Raw genomic sequence first — 6,855 nt, 5'->3', positions numbered from 1 at the left:
CTAAAGAAGTATGAAAGAAATCCAGACATATACTACACAAATGCGTGTAGAGTGGCAGCAGACAAATTCACAATAGTGGCCTTCAATCGGTTCACAGTGATAACAACCTCCATTCGTAACCCTTCAACCTGTACCATGGATGCAGCAGCCATAGCACTGGCCTTTCGAGGTGCAGACAGACAGACAGACAGACAAAGAACTTTAATGACAAGGTCCTGAGAAGCTTTGCCCTAGGGCAGAGCTGCGCGCTGCTCCCACGTGGGGACTGTTAGGCCGAGCCTAACTGCCGCATCGTAGGCTCTCTGGACAGCCTAAATTTGACGTGCATATTCTGAACGTTAAGAGACAGGAAGATAGCGGTATGGGTTAGAGAGAAAACGAGGACAGCCGATATTCTAATTGTCATTAAGTAAAATAAGTGGAGCTGGGCAGGCCATATAGTGGGTAGCCTAAGTTTGACGTGCATATTCTGAGCTCCGGATGGCAGAGCTCCCAAAAGAAACAATCTGCATTGGCTATGGTGTACCTCTAAGGCAGCATGCTGTTCGTTAATGACGGGTACCCTCCCACGCAAAACTCACAGAATTGAACCAGGTGGTAATTTGGTGCCCGGCGCATTCTGGACTCGAGGGAAATGAGAGGGCAGACCGACTGCTCGGGCAATAAGCATCCAAGCACTAGTCGGTCCTTTCAAGGAACCCCCCATTGACCCACGTGACACCTTCGAAAACCAGGAAAAAGAGAGACAAAAATACAGGCGTCCGCATCCCAACCTTATGGGAGAACAGGCCAGGGATTAGTGCTGTGTACAGACTAACACATACTTGTTGGGGGGCTAGTTGGTGCATGTTTCCAGAAGAGGGTTACAGTGCCGAAAAAACACAACACACAGCAAGCGAGACGCTGCTGTGTGTTGTGTTTTTTCGCCGCTGTAACCCTCTTCTGGAGACTAACACATATCTACGCCTACAAATACTCAGTAAGATACACTCTGCATTCTATGAAAGTATGTGTTCTTGGTGCGGGGAGCTGCCAACTCTTGCCCACGTAACATGAATGTATAAACTACAGTCTCCAAATTCCAATTCGCCCCTTACGACGCAAGTGCCAAGTAACAGACAATGGAATGTTTGGCTTGCTAGTGAAGATGCAGAGAGCCAGAGAGCTCTTCTCGATCAAGCCCAGCAAACCACAGAGACCGGTGGAGCCCTGGACTGAGGGACGCACCGACCGCCCAAACCACTAAGAGAAATAAAGTTTATATTACTACTACTTGCCCTTAGTGCTATCAGCCATCAAGTTTACGTGCAATTACATATGAGCCACATGTCACTTGATTCACTCAGTTTCCATCCAGAAAATGCACTCTTTGTTGGAGGGCATGCATGATTGATTGTTTATGTGCAACATTCTTTTGCCACAGAAGGGCATGTAATATGGAAACCGACGTAATCATTAATACACTCTGGAGCAACTTGTTCTGAATTGAACTTTTAAAAATAAAAAGCAGTTTCAATAAATGACAACATGAGTTTGTTTTTTTTTATCTCGCTGAGTAGTGTGCTACCGTCTGGGTTTTTTTTATTCCACGTGGTAGAGGTGTGTAGCTGTCATTGTATTGCTTTTAAGCTTCTGCAATAAGTGTGCTTCTGGCACCTGGGACAAATTCTCAAAGCAAATATGTTTCAGGTAATTGTGAATTCTATTCAAACATGACACACATATTGCTGTATTTGTCTTGGAAAATTTGTTCAGGCAAGCAGCTTTTATAGCTTCAGTAAATTATTCATTGTGGCAAATTCAGCTGACCCTTTTCAAGACTAACCATTAATTTTACAGCTGTGGCTTTATGTTAACATCATACAAGTATGTATACAGGTATGTTAACATCATACAAGTCTGCATTCCTAAGAACTTAAACAGCCAGAGGCCACATTGCAAAGACGGGGATCCGAGTATCAAGAAAAAAAAATCGATAATGAAGGTAGCAAGAAGTACTCACAAGCAAATGTTTATTGTCAGAGGGATGCAAGAATAATACAGCCCATGCAGGGGGTGCATGAAAGCCAGATAATAGCCACAAAAAACAAAGCCTACTCATATGTCACAGCCATTTTAATCAAAAATACATTTAACTCCATTGCATGCATAATGAAGCCTTGCTACTTATGTCAATTTACTAGCATTACCACCCAGTACTGCTGTGCTCCTGAATGGTGGCTCACGTTTGCAGGCAGCAATAGGTGCAGCGACATCCATCATTCGTGCATCACTCATTTTGGACAATACACACCTTGCTGCAAGGAAAAGGAGCCAAGTATACCTTTCTAACAATTCTTGGCAATTAGTTTGAGAGAGGCATTTCCAACCACACCAGACTAGACCGGCATTGCCTTGCAGCATGCTCGACACAGGGAACGTAACTTCTTGCCCCCAAACCCAAATTTTCTGTTTACCTGGCATAAGATGATGTGCAGACAATCCTCACCTGCCCCCTGCCTTCCTCGCCCCCCTACACATGTACAAAAATATTCCTGGCTACGGCACTGGTCCTTGTTACAAGAAATAGAAGTACAGATCCTTGCTCTCGATGTTCGCCAATCTGGAACACGATAAAATTGGCTAGGCAAAATAAAGAAGACACCAATGTCAACCTTTCAGCTGATATGAAGGATTGCTTCAAAATATGGAGGGGCATGTACCGAAGTAGCCAGTAATGCTGTTTGGTCTGCACTCCAGCCACGTATTATTTATCAGGCTCAGTTTTACTGGCTCTCACCGAAGCAGAAGGACCAGATTGAGATCATTATTCAGAATGGGATGAGGGCAATAGCTGCTCTCCCTCTGTTTACTCAAGAACATGCCCAGGTGAACACCATGGCAGCGTTGCTGATTCAATGGGAATGAGCATGTGAATTAAAGAGGTTGCAAGTTGCAGTCACTTCTGATTGCATGGGTGCAAGAACAGACTTAAGGCTATGGCACAGCTGTACACTGATGTTCCTTTGGACCAATGTATTTTATACAGACGCTGCTATTACAGAAGATGGAAGCATAGTATGAGTACTACCGTCTTTATAAAAATAAGGAATATACAATGGATGTCTGCAACTCTACTTGAGCTTCATACCATACATGATAAGAGTCTGCAGAGTAGGGCTGGTACGCGATAGTCACACATGACACCAATGAGGCAGCCTCATTTTTATCAAACATCGCCCAAATACAGACACACACCAATTCCTTGAGTGTCATTTAACAGCTGAAGCAAGACAGTAAAGCCACATAGCTTTGTCAGAGGATACACAAGCTTCACAACTACTCACTTTTAATGCTTGCTTACACTAGGTACAGGGACACATCTCTGGCCTTTTCAATGCCATGGCAGATAACAAAGCACACGACAACATCAACGACATGTATCTACCTGCACCTCTTGTGCCAGGCTCACTTACCGTCTTTCTACCCCGGAAAGTTTGCTCTGATGTGACACATGCTTTTACACTCAAATTCGACAGCCTTTGCTGCATCAATTTTGCCAGCACTGTCAAGGACACAGTATTCTTAACTGCAATTTATCATCAGGAAATATGTAATTTTAAAAATGTGAGAGCAGGCATTTTGACTGACTTATTATGAATGGAAAGAAATGTCACTGCTGCCTGAATGAAGAGAGTAATCTTCTGCAGTTGTAGAGAGTCAGTGTAGCTTCATGCAATGCTGTTTCACAGCAAGTTTGTACAAAGGATCATTACAGGCAGGGAATTATAGGCCTAATTGTGCTTTTCACTTGCTCTGAATGTGACCTTAAACAAAGCATTGTGTGTAAAAAGGGGAAATGTTCTTTGAAATGGAGCATCTATCACCAAGTAGAATTTTGCCTTTTGAGACTTTTTAGCATCCATGGTGGAGAGATTAAATTGCTAGTGCATCTCTATAAGTCATGCCTCTAAAGATGCACTTGACGTTTAGGAAGGTAAATTTTTTTGACCAGGGAGGGACATGCGGAAAAAACTTTAGTGAGAGAAGCATCTGCAAGGTTGCCAGCCTGGACTCGGGCCACCCGGGCATTATGTGCGGTGAGGCATAGCCTTTCCACCGCTGCCCGGGCCCACTGGATAGCCCATAGTTGGTTGTGTAGTTCCGAGCTAGTCAGAGCACTTAGCCATCGCTCCTCGAGAAGGCCTGGTTCTATCTTGTCCTCTACATATACTTATCTCATCTGTGTGCACTTCCATAAGATGTGTGCCATGTCTGCGTGTTCGTGCTTGCAGAGCTTGCAGCTCGTGTCTGAGTATTGTGTTGAATTTAATCTGTTTAAATGTACTGGGTTTTGGAACGTTCTGATTTGCAACCTTCTCCAATCTGTTTCTTGAGACCTGTCGAGTTGTTTGCGGTGTTGTGGGTATGTTTCTCTTTGTTTCGTATAGTGTGTCAGTATGTCGTGGTACCTGACCAGTCTGTCCCTGTTGTCTCGTATTGCTACTTTGTTGTCGTCTCCTCCCCGCAGTCCTTCCTCTTTCCCTGGGGGCTGCGGGGTGTTGGGCTGTCACTGTCCGAGCTGCAGTGAGTTAGTTCTCGCGCGGCTCGATGGGCCTTCTCGTGAGAATGGGAGGGCTATTCATGGTTACTTCTCCCTTATGTGCCGGGATCCATTTGAGGTATTTGGGTCATGTCAGAGAAACACAAATGTATTGTTCCAACATGGTACAGTGTTACTCTGCTGTTAGAAAGGTGATTCAGAAGAGCTCTCTAACTCCATTGACTAAATTTTCAGAGGCGATTACAGTGGGTGATTTCCCTGTTACTGTGCTATTGCTAGTCTGGTGCTTACGGTCGGTGATATACAGAGCATACCAGTCTTGGAGCTCAACTTTCAAGAGCCAAGAGGCATGTCATGGGTGAATAAATCATGCATTTTCTCAGTCAGATGGAATTGTCACATTAAAACGGTGTACAAGCATTTCATCGTCAGTACAGTTGTGAAAAGGTGGTAGTTTTATGTAGTATAGTCTCCAAAATGCCTGACCAGTGGCGTTCTTTGTTGAGCCGACCATTCAGGCCTCCCCACTAGCTAAATTGTGGACACCACAGGTAGTATCTCCTCCATGCTGGGTTACGAGTTTATTAGGCTTTTTTTTAACAAACAATTAATTTATTCTTTATTTTTGCTGTCATTTTGATGGCCTGTCTATGCTTCTTGTTTTCAAAGGCTATATTATTTTCATTATTGTGGCCTTCAATGTTTAAAACTGTAATATCCCATATAATCCACCGCGATTACTCGTAAGAGAGAAATCAATATAGAACAAACAGTAGATGTGGGCAAATGTATATGCATTAATTGACTTGAACATTCACCTGCGAAGGCCTAAAGTCAGGTTGCTCAATGGATCGAATAATCTCAGTTGGAGAGCAGCACTGAGCGTGTTGATATGCCTCTCACTCATCCAGTATACGTAAATGCATGCCTAACCAAGACACTTTCAGACTTTAGTAAAATAATTAAGTTAATATGTTGTGTAACGCTGTTCAGTTGAGATTGTGAATGGAAGTGTTATTAAAATGAGCAAGCTAGAGACAACTATTGCAGTGTTTAATGCAGTGTTTATAATTCGTGGCAAGTGCAGCATGATATTGCAAAAGAACATAAATAATGCTCATCTCAATGTTTCTATCTATGCCTTTCATTTATCTCTTTGTCTCTTTGAAATTAAGCAGCAGGGCATAACACAAGCACTGCTGCTTACGTTTATAATGGAGACATCAGTGGGTTTCAGACAGAGCCAACTCCTGTCCCCTATGCACATATGTTTTGCACATATGCAATATGTACGGTACTGTACATGAATGCCGCGCTCATCATTCGTCTACGCGCTAATAGGAAGTTCGTTTATAGTTGTGTGCGAGAAAAATACTAAACATCATTTCATCGGCATGTCGTCGGCGAGCAATATATATCTCATGAGAGCCTCTCAACTGTACGTGCCAATTCGACCGAGTCATACATACATACGGCGCGATTCGGCATACACGAACCTATATTCAGGGCCAGTATATCACATGGATTCCTCTCTCGGGGTTACCATTGTTATTATTACCTACCGTCCATATAAACGACCTATCGGTGATAGCGTACGCGCAGCACCGCAAGGACGGCACCTCGATCCGGCCTGCCTGCTCTATCGCCGACGACGTCGCAGTAAAATATATATATATATATATATATATATATACATATATATATATATATATATATATATATATATATATATATTGGCTTTAAGCATAACCGTCGGAATAAAGTGATCGCAATCGCACCTACTGTGTAACACAATAAGGAAAACAAAGCGAATGCCAATTAACAGAGCTACGATACGGAAGCGGCCGACGTTTCACGTAGCGTCAACACGCTAACTTAATTGTTGACAAAACATGATTTTACGACTAGCGCTGGCCACACAGGAAGCGTTGTCAGCCGCATATGCCAAACTCGGTCCGAAGACGCTCGGGGCGGGCAAGCAATTACTCGGGCCCGGGCCGGGCTTGGACCTAGGAGCGTCTAGCCGGGGAACATTCACTGGCGACAGCCGGGAAGTCAGCGAGTCGCTGAAAGTTCTTGCGCGAGCGGAACGCAAGCGAAATTCAAATATGTTCATTTCGACTACATATTTACAATGTCCACCGTCTACAATCGGGCAGCGCGAAGCATTGGGCCTCGCAACAGCTACGCAATTAATCTAAGAACCCTCGGGCTAATCACAGGTCATATATCGAACCCCGCGTCATAATAATGGGCTATTTTCCCACGCCCTTCACCTGCGGGCTTCCCTCACGCAGCGAGCATACCATCCA

Source organism: Dermacentor albipictus, unplaced genomic scaffold (genome assembly GCF_038994185.2).
Source record: "Dermacentor albipictus isolate Rhodes 1998 colony unplaced genomic scaffold, USDA_Dalb.pri_finalv2 scaffold_21, whole genome shotgun sequence".
NCBI classification, from domain to species: domain Eukaryota; kingdom Metazoa; phylum Arthropoda; class Arachnida; order Ixodida; family Ixodidae; genus Dermacentor; species Dermacentor albipictus.
This window is presented reverse-complemented; position numbering follows the sequence as displayed.